This window comes from Pinus tabuliformis, chromosome 3_2 (genome assembly GCF_031772625.1).
Source record: "Pinus tabuliformis cultivar Carrire ecotype Pingquan chromosome 3_2, CPIR1, whole genome shotgun sequence".
Taxonomy (NCBI): Eukaryota; Viridiplantae; Streptophyta; class Pinopsida; order Pinales; family Pinaceae; genus Pinus; species Pinus tabuliformis.
In genome coordinates, this window is record NC_142302.1 from 241,389,936 (window position 1) to 241,413,315 (window position 23,380).

Sequence of the window (23,380 nt, forward strand, 5' to 3'; positions counted from 1 at the left end):
TACAGGGATAGTGAGAATGTTGTGTAACGGGTACTCGCTAGAAATAGTGGGGGAAAATGAAAGTGAAACATCCTTTGTATAGGCAACATGTCGCTCTTGAACATGACACTCATATGCTTCTTGTGTCGGGTTTGGGATATCCTTACTCAGTCACTTGTCCTTCTGGGTTTGGGTGATCCATTTTGCCTCTCATCTGACTATTCCATTTCGTCATCATGACCCTTGGTCTTATGTTGAGTCAAATGTTGCCACACTCTGGAGTCGTGTCGTCGATGTTCAAGAGAAGTCATATCTGCAGTTCATTACCTATACATTGTCTGACCCTTTGCTACAGTCTTGGATCCTATTCATTTCATTCCACTTTATTCCTCGTCTCATGTCGATGATGAAGGAATCATCATGGCCCTCCTTCGACGAGTCACTTCATGTCGACTTCAACTCATTATCCAGGAAGATGACTTAGAGACTCCCTTTCAGTACCTTAGAGATTTCATGCCTTAATGGAAAGTTCTTTACATTCGACGGTAGGTTTTCATCATTGGCCTTTTATCGGATGATTCCACAAGTTTTCAAATTCAATCTCATTTTCACATTCACGGATTGTACTATCATACCTTGAGATCCATTGTCATTATTGGTGATTTCTCTCATGCCTGTTAATGGTCCACATCATTGGCTGGTAATCAAGTGGTTTTCTAGCATGTTCGACTTAGAAACATTCATTTGCATGTTAGAACTTTTACTTTGATGGGGTTGGGATGGAGCACAAGACCCTGAGTCTTGTCTAATATGACTCAGGTTGCATGGAGTTATGTATTGTTCATGATTGTACACATGTTTCTACTATAGGATGGTTGTGACTATACCGTGGGACTTTACAATTATGATGATCCTTCTATATCCCATGGTTGCGTCCATACCTTGGATCTTAGATTTACAGAGGATTCTTTTCATTTGGATGGCTATGCCCATACCATGGATCCTTTCAAATAGTCCTTTCTATCCGGATGGCTATGTCCATACTGTGGATTCATGTTTTGATATTAGATATGTATGTGTATATGCATCCTTGATTTGCAGGTCTCCTGACAGTGTTTGTTCTATTCCTTGCAAAAGCTCGAAAAGCATCTCAGCCATCACTCCCTGTTATGCTTTCATGCTTTAGGGGGCATCTGTTACACAGTATTTTGTCACACATCCTGCACTTCCCTGTGAAATACCTCGAAGTTCCTGGAACATGGCCATCGTGTAGTGTACTCATCCAAATATGCAGCTCATATCCTCCCTAAAACACTGATGGAAAAATGCCTTAAGCTTCCCCTGAAGAAAAGGGCTCTAAAACCCTAATTTGAGGATCATCGCTCCCCTGACATTGGGAAACCATGCTGGTCACTAGTTACACTATACTAGCCTCGCAATTCTAGCATGATTTTGGCTGGGATACCCATGATGATCCCTAAAAGGAAATTTTTCCAAAGAGGACAAGAAGCTTCATGACCTAGGGGCTTCCAGAATGACGAGCTGGAGATTGTTCGGTGTGGATGAGGTCGAGTTCTCTCAACTTGTCCCTTTGGTCTTATCCATATGAGCTACCTTCTTGAGATGAGGGCCTTCTCCTATCTTTGGAGAGATCCTAACTCCCTTTCCTTGCCTATATATTCATCCTTGCCCATTCCCAAATGGTTGGTCTTTGGCTATTTACACCCTTATGCTGAGATTGTGTCTACATGCTACTCATTCAGCTTGGAGAAGGAGTGCTTGGAGAGCTCGAGCTTGGACTTGGACATTCACTCAAGGAGAGCTTATTGACATCAAGGCTTGGTTGTATGATTCCTCCTTTATTCTATTAATATATATAACTATTGGTTCACTTTGTATAAATGTTTATATTGATTCATCAATTTATCTTAATTCTCCTTGATCTGTTAAGTAGCTTACTTTCAATTATGCTATTTGTACTTGTATGCTTTGTTGTGTCTTGATCTCTTATGCAGACATTCAAACGCTGTGAGTAGTAGGACTGAGCCCATGGCACAAGTGATTTGAGGTCTTCAACAAAGGAAGATGTTATAGCATCATGACAAGGTAGGCCATCTTCCTCTTCTCATATTTTTATCGTACCTTATGAAAGTGTCTAGTTGATTGTCATGTAGGTTGTTAGTCCCACTCATTGCGCTAGAGGGATCATCTCTGTCCGCAAAGAGGATTTTCCTAGACAAAAAAAAGGCTCCAAGGATTCTATCTCAACCCATAGCCTCCAAAATCCTAATCTATTACAGGGCTCCAGAGACTAGCAACTCAACCCACAACCTCCAAGGATCGAGAGCCAATCCCCTTCTCTTCTCTTCTCTTCAATGCTACTTACTAGAAGCTATTGCTGAATCCTTTTCTTTACCATGAATTTTATATACTTAATCTTGAATTTAAATTTTTTGAGAGTGGTCATCCATATGGATTGCCTAGCATTTAAATTTGGTTGTCCAAACAAATATTTTAACCCACTATGAGCATGAAATTCCATCCAAGGAGGTTGTTCCTCCACATTTTTAAAGCATGAACGATAGCAGGAAATTCTAAATCATATGTCATGTAATTTTCCTCATGTTTATTTTATTTTTTGGACTCAAAGCACATGATTTACCCTTCCCACATTAATACTCCATTGAGTCCCTCCTTGCAGGTATCGTTGCACACTATGAAATCCTTGCCAGGATCTGTGATTCTCAGCACTGGTGTAGTGGTGATTAATTTCTTTAAATGTTCAAGTCTTCCTACGCATTGTGTGATCCACTCAAATATTTTCCCTTTTCTATGTAAGGTAGTAATGGGATGTCCTATTTTGGAGAAATTCTAAATGAATCTCATGTATTATCTTGCCAATCCCATGACCAATATGATCGCATCCACATTCTTTGGAGTTGGCCACTGCTTTATGGCTTTGATCTTATCAGGATCAACTAATATGCCTTCCTTGGAGACGATATGCCCTAAGTAGTGTACTTGTGACTGGAAGAAGTCACGCTTAGCAATATTTGAATAGATTTTATGTTCTCTCAACAATTGTAATACAGCCGCCAGGTGTTGTTCATGTTATTCTTCCTTTTTTTAACAAACCAATATTTCATCCACGAATATAATGACAAACTTGTCAAAGTATTGTCATAACACCCCATTCATCAAGCACATGAACATGGCATGGGCATTAGTAAGCCCAAAAGGTACCACTATGAATTCACAATGCCCATATATTTTCCTAAAAGTCGTCTTGTGAATGTCCTCCTCCTTGATTCTTTCTTGATGGTAGCCTGACCTCAAGGAAATTTTGGAGAAGATTGTTTCTCCCCTTAACTGGTCAAAGAGATCAACAATTATTGGTAATGGGTACTTGTTCTTGATGGTTACCTTGTTCAATTGTCTGTAATCAATGCATAATCTCAAGGTTCCATCTTTCTTCTTCACAAACAATACCAATTCTCCCCAAGGGGACACACTTGGCCTTATGTATCCTTTGTCAAGCATTTCCTTCAATTTTGGTTTTAGCTCAATCAACTCTAGGGTGCTCATTCTATATGGAGATTTAGATGTTGGTGTTTATCTAGGTACCGATTCAATAGAAAAATCTCTCTCTGTGAAGAGGCAATCCAGGAACCTCCACTAGAAAGACATCTACATACTATCACAAAAAATGGTACCTTTGAAGCAATTCATCTTCCTCATCTTTTGTCGCTCTATTGACTCCCTCATTCTTGAAAACTTGTACTACAAATAATGTACATCCCTTCCTACTACTACGTTTGGCTTGCCTAGCAGTGATCAACCTCAAAAACATGGGATTCTTCTTGCCTTGTAACACTCTTTTCATTCCTTGTTCATTCAAGCATTCTATTTCCTTTTCATAGAAATCTACCTTGGTTTGGTGTATGTACAGCCAATCCATGCCCATTAATATGCCATACCCACCCAATGGTAGCACATTCAAGTGGGTTATTGCAGGCATGCCACTGAGTTCAAATGCACATGACTTCACCCAATGGTTGATTCTTCTCCTTGTTTTTGTTTCCAATTGAACCAACCAAGGTTCTCTATGAAATTCCTTGTCCAATTTGCATTTTTCAACAAGCTTTGGGCTGACATAGCTATAATTAGAACCTGGGTCAATCAAAATAGAAACAAATTTCTCTTGTAGCTTACCTTCCATCACAACTATGGATGTCTGGTGATCTGCATGGTGGTTGTCCAATGCTACGTAAACTCTTGGCATACTCCAAGCTACTTCGACCACCGTGCTTGCCTCCTGAGCATTGAATACCTTGATTCTGAGCTCTTTCTGATGTGGTAATTCCCCTCTCTTCCAGTTCCCATCACAGGTCCAGTGCTTGAGTGGTTCTTGACCTTTGATCTTGAGTTGTGCTGACAACAATTGTTGTACATTTACTTTAACAAAAACATTGGCCTTTTTTTGCGACTATCTTGTCTGAGCTAGGTGTTTCCTCTATTTTCTTTCTAGGTTCTTCCTTGACCAATTCACATTTCGTCTAACAATGCTTTTGGTTGGCCAATCTCTTCTAATCTCAAGCCTATGACTTGCTTGATCATAGCAATTTTCTAACTTCTTATCGTGTCCTTCAAGGTTTGGGGTTCCAACAATTCAATTTTATCTTTGAAAACCATAGGCAGCCCACTAACGAACCTTTGAACTTTAACTTTCTTGTCCTTGAGATATGGTACATACCTCAATAGTCCCAAAAGCATGGTGACGTATTCATCATTGTTCATCTAGCCCATTTTGAGTTCATAAAATTATCTTTCCTTATTGTCATAATAGAGTTCATATAGGTATTACTCTCTGAAGAGATTCTCAAACTCTTCCCATGTCAACTCCATCTCGGTAATGGCTCTAATATCCTTTAGGTCCTTCCACCAGTTGCCGGATTTTCCTTTTAAACTATAAGAGGTGACTTTGGCTTTCATATTCTCAGAGTAATCATGTATTCTAAAGAACTTCTTCATGATTCAACTTCCTCTGCATTCTTCACATCCCCATCAAACATGAGCATCTTTTTCTTTTTTAATTCTTTGGGAATATGCTCTCTTTCCTTGCTCTCTAAGTAATGGTGATGGTGAGAGGGGTCGTATAATTGGGTAGTAGAACTAGACAGTTTTATCGAGTAAGGCACCTGCGTTCTAGCCCTTCCTCCTAGAGTACTCAAAGGTTCTCCCCTTAACATAGTGTCCTCACTTCCCTTCCTAAGCATCTTTTTGGATCTGCTACCATCTACTCCATTGGTTTTTTCTTCTGGTTCACAAATGTTTTTTCTATCTCTTCGAATGGTCCTCATTTCCTTTGCCTCTGCCAGTCTGAGAGACTTTACATGATGATTGCATTGATCTCAACCTACCTTTCTTGGGCTCTTATGAACAACTCATTATTGGCCTTAAAGATTCTCACCTCATCCCAAAGGCTTCTCAACGTGTCCATCCAATCCGGGGAGTGATTCCCTTCCCCTTGCCCAACTGATCTCTCTTCTTCATTGGTTATGACTTCATCACTTTTATATTGGGAGTGATCAAAACTATATTTGACCATTCTGGTTCTCATCTCTGTATCTTTTCTATGTTATGTTACTTGTGATGTGTTGTCAATCACACACATCGTTAGAAATTTTAAAATAATAGTTAAACACAAAATCAGGGTCATGAGCTTGCATTCATGGATTTATCATGGGGGTTAATGCGGTGACAAAAAAACCATGTTAACGTACAAGCCATTTACAAATCATATGTAGTAGTCATTCACTTGTGCAATTGGTACATAATTACTGATAACTACATATTCAAAACGATAATTCTGCTCCAATGGAGTTGTTATCCATCCGCTAACTTCCCTTAGCACAATTTCATTAACAAGTAGCAAGAACAGTCTAGATTGACTCAATACCCAATAATTACTTAATAAAAATTCCTCACTTGCCTGTGATGAAACCCATCTAGACCAAGTATTGAACCTAGATGCTTTGATACCACTATATAGTGTACTCGACCCCTTCATTTCACATTGATGGACGGGGTAATAATATTATCATATATACATTTTTGGTCCTTCACTGACTAATTCGGTGTGGTTCTGGGACCCTCTTGACACCTCAAATCTTAACTTGAGACTTCCCCCCAAAATCCAACCGCCCGGTTAACGTGTCATGTTTTCGGGACCCTCAGAACACATTGAACTTTCAAGTTGAGGTTCCCCTTGGAACCCGATGCATTGGTTTACAAGTTGCGACTCCACGATAATGGCCATCTCTCCCACTAATGACCTATCGCATTGGTGTGTGTCATGCCACCCATCCTCCATCCATCTCGTTGCTTGTATCTCTTGGTATTGCTTCCACAGCAGTTATGGGATTCCGGTATTTTGAGGCGCCACATAACCCTCCACTTGCTATTTGTCAGTGACCCTATGGCCCCACAACCTCAGTTTCTATAGCCAACTACTTCCAGATTAACAACCCAAGTGACATAGGTTTTCCCCATCAACCAGTGCGTTGTCAACTAACGATCGCTCATGCTTGTGAATCCTATGACATTCAACCTTCCACTTTTACAAGGTTCCAAGCTCTGGGGTCTAACCATTACCCGAGTGACACCATGTCGACACATCCATATTATGTGTTGACATACGATATGTCCACGTGTCACCCGTATGTGGCTCAATAGGGTACCCACAAATCCCAAACTACTTGTCATGTGTCTAGTTTAAGGAGAAGCCTAGAACTCTTTTAAGAGTCGTTCGCACAACACTCTGGGGTTCCGAATATTCTAAGTGTGTCATCAAGTATTCTAAGTTTGTGATCACACTCAAGTCTTATCATTTTTCACGTTGGTCTCACTGATCCCCCACAACCAAATATGGAAAACTTATCAACCGAGCAACCTAGCATCACTCAACATTCCTCAACTATGCACTGAGCAGTCTCAGTCCTCAAGCCTCAGCCTTTCCTCTTGGAACTATGCAATGTGCAGTCTCTCCCTCCTAGAACTTTTCACTGTGAAATCAAAATTCTTAGTCCCAACCTTTGAGCTCCAAAACTATGCAATCCCTACCTTTAGCCAGTCTCCACTACACATTGCACATTCTCAAGAATCAAGCCTCAATCTTGAGCTCTTAAACTGCACAACTGAACAAACCCTTGGCCTCAGTCTCTCTGCAACTGCATGGTGGATAACCTCAAGCCTCAATCCTCAATCCATCAACTTGACATCTTAAGTCCCTCAACTGCGCAGTTGACAAGCCCTGGTCTTCCTGAAATGCGCATTTTGCAGTCTTAAGGCTTAGTCCTGGCCCCTAACCTTCTGAGCTACACAGCTACACAATCCATGAGTCTGTCGCCCAACCTATTACCCGATTCCAGCTCAGTCATAGATCATCATGAAGCATGTTAGACTAGGGATTTATCGGATTGATGTTGTCTTGTCATGAGTGGATTGCAGTTGTAGGTATTCTATCATGTTATGATAGGATGATGATGAAGGATATGAATAAGGAGACCTTTCTAGAAGACACCTTTGCAGCTATGAAAACAAGTTGATCAATCAAGAGAGACGAAGGGACATCAGATTATGATAGTAGCTGAAGATCAAAGATCACATTGAAGACTCCTTATCTTCAAGCCATATGGAGGATGAAGAAGAAGACCATGTTCCATCTCTCATGAAGACACAAAGAAAGCAACAACAAAGAGTGGCTTGACATTGCCATGTCATCATGCAGTCCATGTCATCAGTGTCATGTCATGTCATGTCATGAGTCATCATGTGCCACATCATTTTTTGGATTATGTAAATTCAATATTGGAAAAATGTAATGTAAAGTGGAAGTCCAAGAGTCATCTATGTAATGTGAAAAGTCATGTAGAAGTCGAAAGGTCATAGAGAAGTCAAACAATCATGAGGGTAATCCAAGAGTCACAAGGGAGGTGAATGATCACCATTTTTTATATATACACCCTCATTATTCATGCAAAGAACTTTTCACCTTGGCTCCTCCTACCAAGCATTAGAGAGGAAGATAATTCTTTTGGAGGAGCAAGTGGTCGCTCTAACACTCCATTATTGGAGCTAGTTGTGTTCATTGTCTTGATGTATCTTGGAACTTTTGCTTAATTCAAAAGTTTGTTAACCAAGCACACTTTCATGCGTATGTTGTAAATGTTGTAATAATACTCTTTGAATGTTTACGATGTATGTTGTTTTCACCTATACTAAGGAAATTGAACTATTTCAGTGTATTTGGTTGATCAGGTACTCAAAATTATGCTCAAAAATCAAAGTTATCATAATGGTGTGGAACCTAAACGAATGCGTAGTGTTCATCATCTTGAATCTGGCACAACTCATTATGTGTGAAATAGACACCGTATGGCTTCAAAAATGCGTTTTGTTCACTTTGGCAAACAGGTAAATTACTGGAAAAAAAAGGGGACAACCAAGTCAGCAGTCTGTACTGCTAACTAGGTCGCCCAGTTGGCATTGACTGTGCAGCTGAGGCAGCACCATAATCTCTTTAGTGAATGGGGAAGTGCCAAGTGGCAGGCTTCCCTTGGCCCTGCATTTCGTAGATCGCAAAAAGAAGAGGTCTACAGTTAAGGGAATCAGCCCCCAGCAATACTAGGTTGCGATTTGCGATATCTCAGTCGCAGATTGGAGGCAGGGTCAGCGGTAAAGAATCGGCCCCAAAGTGAAGCTGGAGTGTGGCATGATAAATCATAATCACACATTGCATGGATCAAGTGCATTTATAGAATTGGCCCCGAAAAAGTCAGGTTGTGATTTTGATATTGAAATTGCATATCACACACCACAACGGCCCGTTATGGAGAATCACCCTTGCTCCGGATGATTGTGATTTGCGATGGAACTATCAATGCCGATATTTTATGGCTGCCACATGTCCTCCTAATCGTTGACTAAAATATTGGTTGGCAAGACAGGTTGGAGGCCGGGCTCGATCCCGTGACCTTCCATTTCACGATGCCAAGGTCTACCATTGTGCCCGCATGATGGTTCTTGACTATCAATGCAAGCGGGTTTGTATTATTATTAATTGGCTACCAGGTTGGGGGGAGACCTCCAGTGTAACCGTTGGAAGCCCTCCCCTATGACCACCTTATCTGCAGTAGTTATGATGTCACCACGGTAACCACACCGCCAACTTCCAGTCCTGATACCCAACCTCCCTAACCACATCATGTGAATGCCACCTTACTGCCACAAGCCGGAACCGTTGCCTTAACTGCTGGACCTAACCACCTTGCATATGACCACTCGGACTTAACAACGAGATAGACGGGTTCGTTGGCGAGGAAGTTGGCGGGACCACCAATTTCGACGAAACTACCAAAATTAACTTTAGATAATGAATTTAACTGCCAATTAGCCAGATTTGGAGGAGGAAATTGTGGAAAGACTGGAAGAAGTCATAACTAAGGTATTTTTTGACCAAATGAGGAGCAGAAAGAGGCTGGGGTACCATTTTTTAACATTCTGGACTCATTGGAGCAGGTTTCAAAAGAATTTGAGCATTGTAAACACATATTTTTACACTTTTGAACATAATAGAGAGGCCCAAGCCATTGGAAGCTGGACCAAGGAGACGTAGCCCAAGAGGGGTGAACTCATTTATCATGTTCCTGTTGTAATTTGTTTTTGATGATGTTCTGTACATGTTTATGTTTTTGTTCAGTCTCTTATTTATGTTTAATTGCCCATAAAATTAACATAAAAACTCATTTCTCACTTGCAAAAATTCATGAATCCTTAAGCACAATGAAAGAATTTTGTTTCTAATATGAGGAGGATTTTCTTTGTGAAAGAAGGATTTAACTGTTTGCAAGTTTATGTCATGCCTACAAGGTTAAAACTCAAAAGAGGAGAAGGGAAGCTGGTTGGAAGCCCTAAATTTGGGTCAAGGAGAAGGAGAGCAAGGTTGCCACAATCTCCAACCCAAGTTCAGCTTTGAGCTTCAGTTGAGACTCTAGAGATCATGTCTCATGAAGGAGAAACTACAAACATGACATAAGATGAGAAGACCTTCAGAAAGGCTTTCTTTGATATGAAAGATGGTAAAGGTCCTCTATGAAGAGAGGAATACCAGGTTGCAAGGGGAAAGTTCCAAACCTCTCAAAGGAGAAGGTTCTTCAGGAGGAGGTAATGGAAATGAAGACAAACCTCCACCCTCTACACCATCTTCTTATTCACAAGCATCTTCACCCTCTTCCACTAACACAACCCTTACTCATACTCATCACCATACTTCAAAAGGAACTAGTAAATCACCTTTTTTAAAACTTGATGTTAAATTTCAGCTACCCGTGTATAATGGTGAAGTGAATGCAGAGAAGATTGATAATTGGATTCATCAGTTGGAGGTCTATTTCAGGATTCAAAAACTTCAAGGGGATGACATAAAGATTCAGTTAGATTCCTTAAGAATGGAGGGTGCAGCACTAGTATGGTAGGAATCAAAGACCCAAGAGGAGATTAGAAAACACGGTAAGATCTCAATTTCTTGGAATGATTTCATTGCTGCAATCAAAAGACAATTTAGCTTCTAGCTTATATGCACAAAACCATCATGAATTGGCAGAACTTTAGATAGCTTAAAGGTCAAAATGTGCAAGATTACACCCAAGAATTTAGAAAAAGGTCTTTGATGTTAGGTGCAGATTTGCAATCATAGGGCACATTACTGAAGTACATATGGGGTTTACACAGTTACCTCAGACATACTATCTTAATGTTTAATCCCAATAATCGAGATGATGTGTGTGTGCAAGCCACTAATCTTGAGGAAAGAGGGAAAAACTCTCCAGAAGAAGGTACTAAAAAGCCAATTAAGGGTAAAGAGAAATAAAAGGGTTTCAAGGGAAAGAAAAATGCATCCATTAAAAAGGAAGAGAAAACAATATGTAAACATTGTTCTAGAGAGGGTCGCGATGAAGCTCATTGTTAGAAGCTTCATCCCCAAATTAAACAAAAGAAATTCAACAACAAAGGAAAAGAAAAGACAGTTGTCATCATTCAAGAGAATTTGGGATCTGATTTGTGTGATGAAACTAAAATTACATCCATGGGTATAAAAGGAAAAGAATCCATTTCTAGCACTAGTATATCAAATTGTCACACTAGCACTCCAAATGAAGAAACAAGGATTGAATTATTTCATGTGAGGGTAATCTCAAAACATACAAAAATCGACACACTTTTTGATAGTGGGTCTCAAGCCAACTTGATATCTGATGACTTAGTCAAGAAACTTAATCTTGAAACCATTTTACATCCCAAGCCATATCCATTGGGTTGGATATGCAAGGACACAAACTTACAAGTTACAAGAAAATGTATTCTTCAGTTTGCAATCACAGCAAACTTCATTGATGAAGTTGAATTAGATGTTGTACCGCTTGATATATCAGGAATTGTTTTGGGTAGTCCTTACCTTTATGATAGAAAATCAATCTTCTATTGTCATGAAAACAAGTACCACTTGTTCAACGATGATGTGGAGTATATTATGAGAGCTCATCGCAAGAAACTAAATCTTTCATTAGTTAATGTAGGGAAAATTAAAATACTAGTGAATTCAAGTAATAATTTAGTGCTTCTTATGATCAAACCCAATGTTGATATTGATTATGAAGCGTTTTATGGTTGTAATTCAAACTTGAAAACTGATTTGGTTGATGTAGTTAACCATGATGATGAGATGTTTCAGAAAGAAAAAGGATTTCCTCCCAAGAGGAGAATCCAACATGAAATACCATTGCAACAAAAGTGTCTTCTTCCTAACATTGACATGCATAGGATGTTAAGAAGGGAAAGTGCAGAAATGAAAAAACAAATCCAAGGATTGTTGAACAAAAGGATCATCTGACCTTCTCCTTTACCATGTGGTGCACCTCTTGTTTTGTCGCCCAAGAAGGATCATAATCATTTCATTGAATGGGATTCAAGAAGTGGTTTTCATCAAAGTAGAGTTATTGAAGAAGACATATGGAAGATGACATTTAAAACCAAGCAAGTTTTGTTTGAATGGCTTGTTATGCTTTTTGGTCTTTTCCATGCTCCTACTACTTTCATGCATATGAAGAAAGATGTATTGTAACCATTTCTAGACATGATAGTCTACTTGGATGACATTTTCATTTTCAAAAAATTTCGTTATGAACATGTCATGTATGAGAAAGAAATACTTGATGTCTTACGTCAAGAACATTTTTTATTGAAGATGTCAAAATATATGTTGGATAAAACTTCTTTGATGTACTTGGGCCATGATATTTGAGAAGTTGAGCTGAAGCTAGATTTCTCCAAGATTGATGCCATTATGGATTAGTCGATGCTCAAGATAGTCATTTGGATAAGAGTTTTTTTGGGAGCAACCCAATGTTGGAGGAAATGTTTTGTTAATTTTTCTTCTATTGTAGCTCATTTCCATTCTGTGTCAGTTGTGCAAAAGGTCTTCTAGTGGGCGGAAAACAATAAGAGGCATTTAATTCTTTAAGACAAAACATCATTTCAGCCTTTATACTTGTTCTTCTAAAGTTGAAAAAGTCATTTGAGTTTCAGGTTGATGTATGTGACTATGCCATGGGCCCATTCTTTATGAAATATGGTAAGCCCATTTCATTTCATTCATAAATTTTCAATGGTGTAGTGTTTAAGTTGCAGTGACAAGGGCACTTTCATTGGATGGGTTTTCTTCTACCATTCGACCTGGTCAAAAGGTATAGAAAGGTATAAGCGACAAGTTTGTTGATGTACTTTCTAGGCCTATAGTTTGTATAACTACTTTCCTCAAGCATCATGTTGTTTTACATGAAAGTTATGTTCATAAAAATACATACTTTCAAGATGTATATTCAAGCTTGAGTCAAAGGAATCAAGTAGAGGAGTTTGATTACCATTTGCATCATAATATATTGTATCATCTTGTTAAGAAGGATGTTGCTACTGATAGTAACATGGACAAAGCCAAATGGATAAAGGTTGGAAAGGTGAGGGAACTATACCCTCACATGATGGACAATTGAAAATGTCTTTTGGGGTCCAAAGGGCTTCTAGTGGGGAGCAATGATCATGTGCTCAAAATTATGCTCAAAAATCAAAGTTGTTAGAATGGTGTCGAATCTGAACGAACATGTAGTACTCATCATCCTAAATCTGACGAAACTCTTTTTGTGGAAAATGGACACCATATAGCTTCAAAAACGTGTTCTGTTCACTTTGGTAAACAGATAATTTTTTGGAAAAAAAGGGGACAGCCCAGTCAACAGTTCGTACTGCTGACTAGGCTGCCCAATTGGCACTGACTATGCAGATGAGTCAGCACCATAATATCTTCAGTGAATGGGGAAGTGCTAAGTGGTAGGGTGCCCTTGGCCCTGCATTTCGCAGAAGGAAGAGGTTTGCGGTTAAGAAAATCAGCCCCCAGCACTATCGGGTTGCGATTTTTCAACATCGCAATTGCAGATCAGAGCCAGGGTCAGTGGTAAAGAATTGGCCCCATAGTAAAGCCGGAGTGTGACGAGATAAATCACAATTGCACATTGCATGGATCAAGTGAATTTATAGAATCATCCCCAGTAGAGTCAGGTTGCGATTGCGATATCACAATTGCATATCGCACAACACATCGGCCCATTATGAAGAATCGCCCCTGCTCTAGCCAATTGGGATTTGCGATGGAACTATCAGCACCAATAGTTTATGGTTGCCACGTGTCCTCCTAATCGTTGGCTAAAATATTGGTTGGAAAGATAAGTCAGAGGTCGGGCTCGATCCCGTGACCTCCCGTATCATAGTGCCAAGGCTTACTATTGTGCCCGCATGACATTTCTTGACTATCAACGCAAGCGGGTTTCTATTATTATGAACTTCCCACCAAGTTGGGGAGGAGACCGCCAACAACCCTCCCTTGTGACCACCTCGTCCACAGCCCGTAGCAGTTATGTTGTCGCCACGGTAACTGCATCGCCAACCCCATGTCATGACAGCCAGCCTCCCTAACCACATCATGTGAATGCCACCTTACAGCCACAAGCCGGAACTGTCGCCTTAACCTCCAGACCTAACCACCTTGCATATGACCACTCAGCCTTAACCACGAGATAGACGGGTTAATTTGCGGGGCCGCCAATTTCGGCGAAATTGCCAGAATTAACTTTAGATAATGAATTTAACTGGTAGTTAGCCAGATTTGGAGGAGGAAATTGTGGAAAGACTGAAATAAGTCATAACTACGGCAGTTTTCGACCAAATGAGGAGCAGAAAGAGGTTGGGTTATCATTTTTGAATATTTTGGACTCAATGGAGCAAGTTTCAGATTCATTTGAGCATTGTAAACACATCTTTTTACACTTTTGAGCATAATAGAGAGGCCTAAGCCATTAGAAGCTGGACCAAGGAGACATAGCCCAGGAGGGGTGAACTCCTTTATCATGTTCATGTTGCAAACTTTTTTGATGATGTTTTGGACATGTTTATGCTACTATTCAGTCTCTTATTTATGTTTAATTTCTCATAAAAACTCATTTTTCACTTGCAAAAATTAATGAATCCTTAAGCACAATGAAAGCATTTTGTTTCTAATCTTAGGAGGATCTTAGCACAACAATCTAATATTATAAATCATATCATTGGTACTTATCTCGTTGAAGGTGTTTTGTATGTGTTTTAATAAGCGTTGCTTCTAAGTGAACTATTTCACAAGTTGTCCAACGATTCATTCATATGTATATGCTCGTGTGGCTTTTCTAGATTAGTACTATTACTTGTCTTTAAAAGGCTCACTTTTCTTTCCCCTTTTGGTAGAAGAACCTTGATACATTTCGTAGTTGAACATTCCATAAGGCATACTCACTTGCTTATCTGAAATTACCTATGCATTACTCTCTCATGCTAAATATTGAAGCCAAGGCATATCTTTAATAACACATGGAAACAGAGCCTTATTTCCGGAAGGGATCCCACACCAAACAATGTAAAGTATAATTGGGACTTTTCATCAGGGAGACCCCCTTGTATGTTGGTGGTATCCAGCACTGTCAACACAACCCTATCCCTTTGTGTGGTCTACGAGTACCAAGCCCTGGAAAGTGCAACCTATACTTTCATTTAATTTGTCCTTTATTGGCTTACTTTTCTCTCTAAGAGAGCATGGTCGATGTCCTATTGTCGAAATCCCTATTAATGGAATAATCCAGACCATTAAAACCACTTAGTTAGCCCATGACAGGTATTTAAAATAACCAATTCCTCAAGCAATGGAATTGTTGTACCTTTCTCTCGACCATTTTAATTTATGTTTACATAATTTCAAGGAAATGTTTACAAGGGAAATTAACCCACAAGGGATGCCATAAACCTTAATAAAAGAACTAGAAATTGATGAACTCACTTTCTCCTTGTCACTCCTTGAAGGATTTATGTTGTCACCAAAACATGTTATCTCTTGTACTCTAGAACAAATTAATCATAGGAAGAATGACAACTTTAAGAACTTATGCATACCTCTCCTCACTAGTACTTTCCATTCTCCCTTTTATGTCTTTAGTTTGGTTTTATATTCTCCTTGGGTAGTTAGAGGGTAAAAAAATTATAACTAATGTTTATATTGTTTTAAAACTTTTTCTGCTTCTTTTTTAGTTTGAGAGAAGGCATGTATAGGGGTCTTTTTAATTAATTAATTTTATATTAGTAGGTGGGGTCCCCGATCATGTCCATGAAACATTTTCATTAACTTGTAACTTCTATGTAACAAAGCATATTTAAATATGTTATCATCAAGAATACCATCACTATAAAAAATCACATATATGAAACATCCAAATATCCATAAACATGTATATCTGGAAGCAACCTTGTATCTCCCATCAGCCTTAATATCATCAAAACATGTACCATAGTAAAAAATAATATGATATCCCAAAACATGATAATGTTGTTGCGTAAATATGTCGAAGTAAAATAAAGTAAAAACACATCATGCTAAGGAAATAACTCATGTTATCTCAATGGGTATTCTAGGGCAAGCCATGTAGAGTGGTCTTTTCTCCTCTTTCTCCCTTTCTCCTTGTACCTTTAGATGCATGTGTTGGAAGGATACTTCTCTCCTCCCCTTTGTTTTAGCTGTGGGAATATTAGAATGTATATGTGATGAAATGGCATCAAAGGGAGAATGTACATGCATAGCTAACATATGAAACTTCCCCAATGATATATGTGCAGGGGAATTAGGGGGTTGCTATGCATGGAAAGAAGTGGTATGAGACAATGCAATAGGTATTTTTGATAGGGTGAACTAAGTGATGTGAAATAGTAAGCCAATGTACAAATTTGGATGTGTGTCTGATAGGGTTGGTTTCCAAACCATCATTCTGTATTAGCTACTACTAAGATGCATGAGGTTTTGGAATTTCCAGATGCGGGTGAGGTGCATTTTGTGAAGCATGTGGGGTAGGAGGAGGGGGAGAAGGACCTCTAAGTATAAGTGACATGTCAAGCTCAATTGGTTGAACTCCTTAGAGTTAGGATCAAAGTATATATAAAATTTGATACTTTTGTTCATTTTTCCCTCCATGATACATTGGTTCTCCTTGATTTCCCCCTTTTGTTTCCCCAAGAACCTCTACTAAATAAATTCAAAGTGTACTCTGATCAATAAAATTTGTCATGCAACTATTAATTTCCCAAGCATAAATTTATATAGCAAAATAAATATTGTTTAAAATCACATCTCACATAAATGTTGGAGTGTTTTGCATACACACACAAGGGAAAATATATAACATGAGGAATGGCACTGTCCATGCATGCCATTAGTACAAGTGTTATGAATAGTAAGATGACACAATGTAAATGACAAGAGAAATGAGATATTTGTGTGCCCATGAAAACTATTTACTTAAACATCACGAAACCGTGTGCAAAGAGTCAAGTGAATGATGTTGTATTGTGCCAATAATGGTGGTCAGCCTTGACATGTTTCTGTATATACAAACAAAATACGCAACAGAAAAAGCAAAGATATACGTTAGGTGAAATGAGGGTTGAGCATTACATTTTTTTCGTAAATTGATTTGCAAGTTGGGGATCAATTTCATGAACTGCCCAACATTTCATTTTGAGTGTGATGATGGAAATGGCTAAAGGTAGGGGATGTTATCTCAACATACAAGGTGTTAAATTGTAGTTATGGAGCATGAATATTCTTGTTGTGCATAAATGTCAACTTTGGCTTCTTTAGGCGATGATTTTTTGAAATTATTTGAAAGTAATTTAACACATGTGGAACTATATGAGGATGGAGGTAAGTTGACAGCGAAAAATAACCAGCTTGCCCATGGGTTATAAATGCACAAGGGTTGTATGTATATGGGCGTCATTAAATCACTAGCCTACTAAAATCTAACGGTGGGCATATACAACCATCGTGCATTCATAGGCCATTAGTAAACAGGTTATTTTAAGAACAAATTGAACCCATAAAAAGGCTAAAAAAAAACCTTTTTAAAATTGCATGACGGGTTAACATCGCATGTGACTTGGTATTAGTGTGGTGCAGCCTAGTCTCATTGAATAACATGGTCGAAAAGGCGTGCGAAATGGTATTGCAATGTAAAGTGAGACAATATGCTAGATGGGGTGTTGTCTTGTGCCTTTGGCTTTTACACCACAATTTTTATTACCACGATAAAGCTTAATAAATTTTGCATGAGTCATAAGGTGAGAATGACCCCTTTCAATTTTGGATCAGTAGTATGAAAATCGACCAAGGACATCAATGGGCACAACATACCAAGTCGTGTTTTATAAAATGAAAAGTTTGCGTCATGGGAAACCAACATGAAAAGTTGTGTTTTGTTGATGATGCATTATGTCTGAGTGAGCCAAACATGAGGCAGCAAAAGACCCTTTTAAATCATATGCAACGGGAGAGCACAAGTTGGCAAGTGTTTTGAAAGCAATATGTTTTATCTTCCATAGAGTCAGTTGGCAATGGTTGTGAACACCATACAAGGGTTCCAAAGAGCATCTAGCTCGATTTCTCCTCAAGAGCCAAAACATATGCAAGCTACCTCCTCTCACTTGCAAATCATGGTGAAAGTTAGCTCACCAACTATTAATTTTTTCATGGTATGGCTCATAATTTGTCACATGAGTGGCGTACATTTACACAACTCGTCTAATGTTCACGGTGTGGGCTCTATAAAATTTGTTTGGCACGCATGTTGTAAATGAGTGTGACGGTGTAGGTTGAACCCATTTAACAATTTTTGAACCTCTGTCATAAAATTTCTGTGGGGGCATATCAACTATAGTGACCTGTGCTAGATATAACTTTTAAACATTTAGTGCTAGAAAGAGGCCATGGATGGCCTCACCACAATATAGCTTGCGTCGTCAACAAGATTGGACGTGACCTAACAATGCATGCGGGGCCACATTAAATGCTTTGAATGAAAAATACCTTTCCCTCATGTTATTTTGACCTATCATATGGTTTAATATTTTAAATGGCAAACCTTCAATGCCATGCCATGCCAATATTATAATTAAACAACTTTGTGTTAGAAGCACTGGTAGGAGTGCATTACCTTTAATAAACTTTATAATAACCTAATCATCATGTGCCTATGCCTTTTATGGGATATGGCATGGTTATTATACTTAATATATATATGCCCTTCATCACTTGATTAATGGATTGTAGGTTAAAACTTTCATTTTTGTAACATTTTTGTGCTCAAAAATATTTTTTTATTGTGAAACATAGTTGCTCAATGAGGGAGATAATGAGGGAGGTATTCATTGTTCCCTTTGTGTCAAAGACTGATCGTGGAATTGTGCTACAGGTGTGCCCATGAAGATTTTGTAGCTATCAACCTTGTGAATATACCAATTTGTCAGTATAATTAAAATCCTTCGAAACATGTATGAAATGTAAAGACAAGTGCGTATAATAATGTATAACTCATTGTAACTCTATGTACTGATATGAAAATTTGAAATGCAAAATGATTCCATTTAAATACTCCTTATTTCTCTAGGGGATCCCACCTATTGAGGCTTCAAGAGTTTAGTTAATTTAGGGGAATTATTTCTAGGCCTTTTTAGGAGGAGGAGTCATGAAGAAGTGCAATGGTTAGCACAATTTTGATGAAAGTGGCGAAACAATAACCATTACATAAGGCTATCATCCAATAACATTCATTTCATTCATGAAATATTATAGCACAACTTAGAATAAAAAACATTTAAAAGAATTTTCTATACAAGATAGTCATAAAAGACTATGCTTTTCAAAAATAGTTAAGAGATGCCTAGTAAAAATCTTGAAATGCACAATTTGTTTGTAAAAGGTAAGCCAAAATTGTAAGATACCTTAGATTTGAGTTGTGGATGTTGTTGGGAGTGACATATACCATATTACACTTATTCACAATGTTAACTCTATAATCAAAAGTTTAAAAAGGGTTGTTGTGCAGAAGAGGCAAAAGTTGCCTTGTAATTTGGAAGGTCAAAATTGTACTAAGTGAATAAATTAAAAATCATGCCCCACTTTCCTTCTAACTCCAAAAAATTGTTTTAAAAGTTTCAATATGGAATTGGATATATTGCAGTTAAAAAACATGAGAGGTTGTTGTAATGTACTTAGATTTGGGATTTCATTTGAATTGAAGGAAAAACTAACTTATAGTAAAATGCATGTCCTAGCCTTACCCGATCAGGATGCGGGCCGACACTTGGGACATGCTGCTTGTAGTAATGACTGGTACCTTGGCAATTAGTACTGTCACCCCCCACATGCTCAAGGTAGGGGGTGCGGTGACCCTTGGCATGAATGCATGCTGGGGAGGTGGGAAAGGTCGCAGGACAGGAGGTAAGGCAAGGCATATAGGCGGGCAAGTTAATTTGGCACGCATTGCTAAAGGGTTAACTTGTGGAGATAGGTGGTATTATAGTGTTGTGGGAGGACGTCAGAACTGGAGAAGCCAAGCTCGACGACGAACACCTACGGACGTTGGGTATGTAATTTGGCTCTTCTCCACCACTGTAATTATGTTCTGGTTGGGGTTTTGCTGGGGGGAGAGGAGGGTAATTAGGAAGAGAGCCTGAGGGATAGAAAATTGTTGGTGGCAATGGGGAAGGCAATTTCTAGCAATTGCATGGTTTTTCATCCATACCCTTTGCCAAATGGGTAATGCATATGATCCCTGGGGGGCAATTGCATGCTACTGGGTTGGGAAGCACCACACTCCTTAAATATTGTTTGGGGGGAGTTTGAATGTGGTAATAAAATGCATGAGGGGAAGGCAATGGTAGAAGGGGGAAGACGGCAGTAGTTGGTAGGAGGCTTGGGGTGCATTCATTCTCATTGCATGTAAAGCAAACTATGGGTTAACTGGAACTCCTACTGGAACAATGGCAAGGCCAGAAAATCCGAATGGAAAACTAGTTTGGTGGAACTGAGGGGCAGATCCATTAATCCTTGGGCAGCGGGGAAATGGAACCTGAACTATAGCGAGCAAACTATAAGAAGAAAGAGGGGTCTGCGAACTTGGCTTGGGCAAGGGTCGGCTGACCTGCATGCAAATGCTAGTAATGGGGAGTGGAAAAAGGGCACGACAGGGGGTATGGGCTATGGACCTCCCCATTGCAGGTTGTGGTCTCCGGACCACCCTAGCTTGCATATTGTGAGAGTTGGCAGAGATGAGAAGCAAGGAAAGGCATATAACGTTGGAAACAACACTCAGAATAGAGCCACTAGGGGGTGGCGCATAACTGCAATGTTGTGTTTCAATTTAACTAACTATGGTTGTTACCAGTGTTCTGGAAAGCAGGTCATGGCTCATGTTGCGAGGGGACATGGTCGTGGTAGGAGAGGCCCGGCACCAAGGAAAGACAAGGAGTCGAGCACGTCGAAACCACACAGGGGCAAGAAGTCGGTAGAACACCTCATCACTGAAGCGGCGAAGGCTTACCGAGAGGGGACGGATGTTGGAATCTAGAAATTGTTAGAAGAGTGGGAAGAGGAAGTAAAACAAGGCAACGAGACAGAGGAAGAAATGGATAATTGGAGGACCTTAGTCCTGGATCTGGGCAACACCCGAGGAAGAATCACATAGTTTAAGCAAACATTGTACCTTTACTGGTTAATGAAGAGTTTATTAGGCAAGGCGATGGAGCAGATTTCTGTGGGAATGGCAGTGACACTCCAGGGAATGTCGAGTTATAAGCAGGATTTGCAGAAAATACTCTTTCAGCTGCATAAACAAGATATCAGGTTGCATAGAATTGACCGCCATATCCCTTGTGTAATGGAGCTGAATGATATGCTAGGGGCATCCACTAAGGATCCAACACCTGTTGAATCTGCCTCAAAGGAACAAAAGGATTAGACTCTTACCCATGCATAATTTTGTTTTATGTGGATAACTTTTAATTTCTATGTTGCAAATATCAGTTTATATAGTTATGTAGTGTATGGACATGAAACAAAGACATATCTAGCTTGGCTAGAGAGATTAAGATTGTATTGTTTTTGGATGGCTTACAATGCGGACCAGTGGCCAACAGACTTGGTTTCCCTTCGGGGCAAGTTGAGGCCACCTGGTTAATCTGTGTGGTGTAAACTTGCTTATGTCTAATAGAAAATGGAATGGTCCTGCCAAGCTTAACAAACAAAAAAATGCATGTCCTAGTCTTAATTTTGACCCAAATTGAGTGGTTCATCTTTCAAAAGGTGTAATTTTTTATTTAACACCTATATATAACTTTATACTAAAACTAACATTTTTAGACAAAAACCTTCTTGTTGTGCATGAAGGCTAAAAAGTGCCTTGTAAAATTGAAGGGAGAATTTGTTAAAATTGGTCATATGAAGGTAATTTCTTTAAATTGGCCTTTTTAAAACACATACCAGTGTAAGAGAGTTGCACTCCTAGTGGTGAATTTTATATGATGGGATGATGGATATATAGACCATTGAGTAATGCATTTTTTAAGATGAGATATGTATTCTTTAAAAATAAAATGCATGCTTAAAAATAGAAATTATGTGTTTTCTGCATGAAATCAAGGTATGCTATAAAATGCATGTCCAAGAGCAAAAAATGCAAGCCTTAAGCTAGGATTTGCAATTTAATTTATGAAAATCATAATTTTAGGGAAAATTTGTATCTTCCTATGAATTATGTACATTATGCACACTACCCTTATGAATTTCATAGATATGGGGAATTGAAGAAAATGCATGCCCTTGACATAATATCAAAACATATAATGACTTAAACCATAACTAATTCTTCTTTAGCCAAATGAATGGTTTTCATGGCTAGAAGATTTGTAATGAATGGCAATCCACTATGAGATGTTAATGTTGGTATGACATAGCTTATAACATATCTAAAGCCAAGAATGACAAGTTATTTGAAACATACTTAGGTATATGGCGTAGTTACACTTGCTTTAATATAGATTCAAGGTTTGTTTACCATGTTTTGTTTTATTGGTAAAACTTTAATGAAGCTAATTGAAAGCTATGGTACATCCTTCATTAAAGTGGAATATATTGATAAATATAATATGTTATTATCTAAAATCCTTATATGTACAAGTATGCTAATTTAACTACTATGTATGAACAAGTTTATTTATTTTTCATAACAAAGAAGTATAGACATAGATGTTGTACAAAAGCTAATTGAAAGCTATGGTACATCCTTCATTAAAGTGGAATATATTGATAAATATAATATGTTATTATCTAAAATGCTTATATGTACAAGTATGCTAATTTAACTACTATGTATGAACAATTTTATTTATTTTTCATAACAAAGAAGTATAGACAGAGATGTTGTACAAAATCCTTCAATAATTTTCATTAAGGGTAAATAAATAAAACTAAACGTGGTCATAATACCTCGAATTTTGTTTTCAAGCAATCTCATTTCCAAATATTGCATAAGCTTAACATGCTAGGTCAACTACACATGCTTTTGTAGGTAACTATACACACTCATCAATGTTTATAATCACAAATAAATCTATCTTCCAAGCCTTTGCTAAATTCTAGGCATAAACCTCCCTAATATATAGTCTTTAGGATCTAGAAAATATTCATAATTTTGTAACTTGTAAAATCCTATAGTTCGTTAACTATAAAATACAACAAGATACTTTTATGTGTCAAGTATGTATATAGCTTGTAAAAAATGTATGATGTTACAACAAGCTCACATTTTAAGCCCTACAAAAATATATAACTTGCAAGTTGCATATATAGCGTTACCTACATTATTTTTGTAACATATAGGCC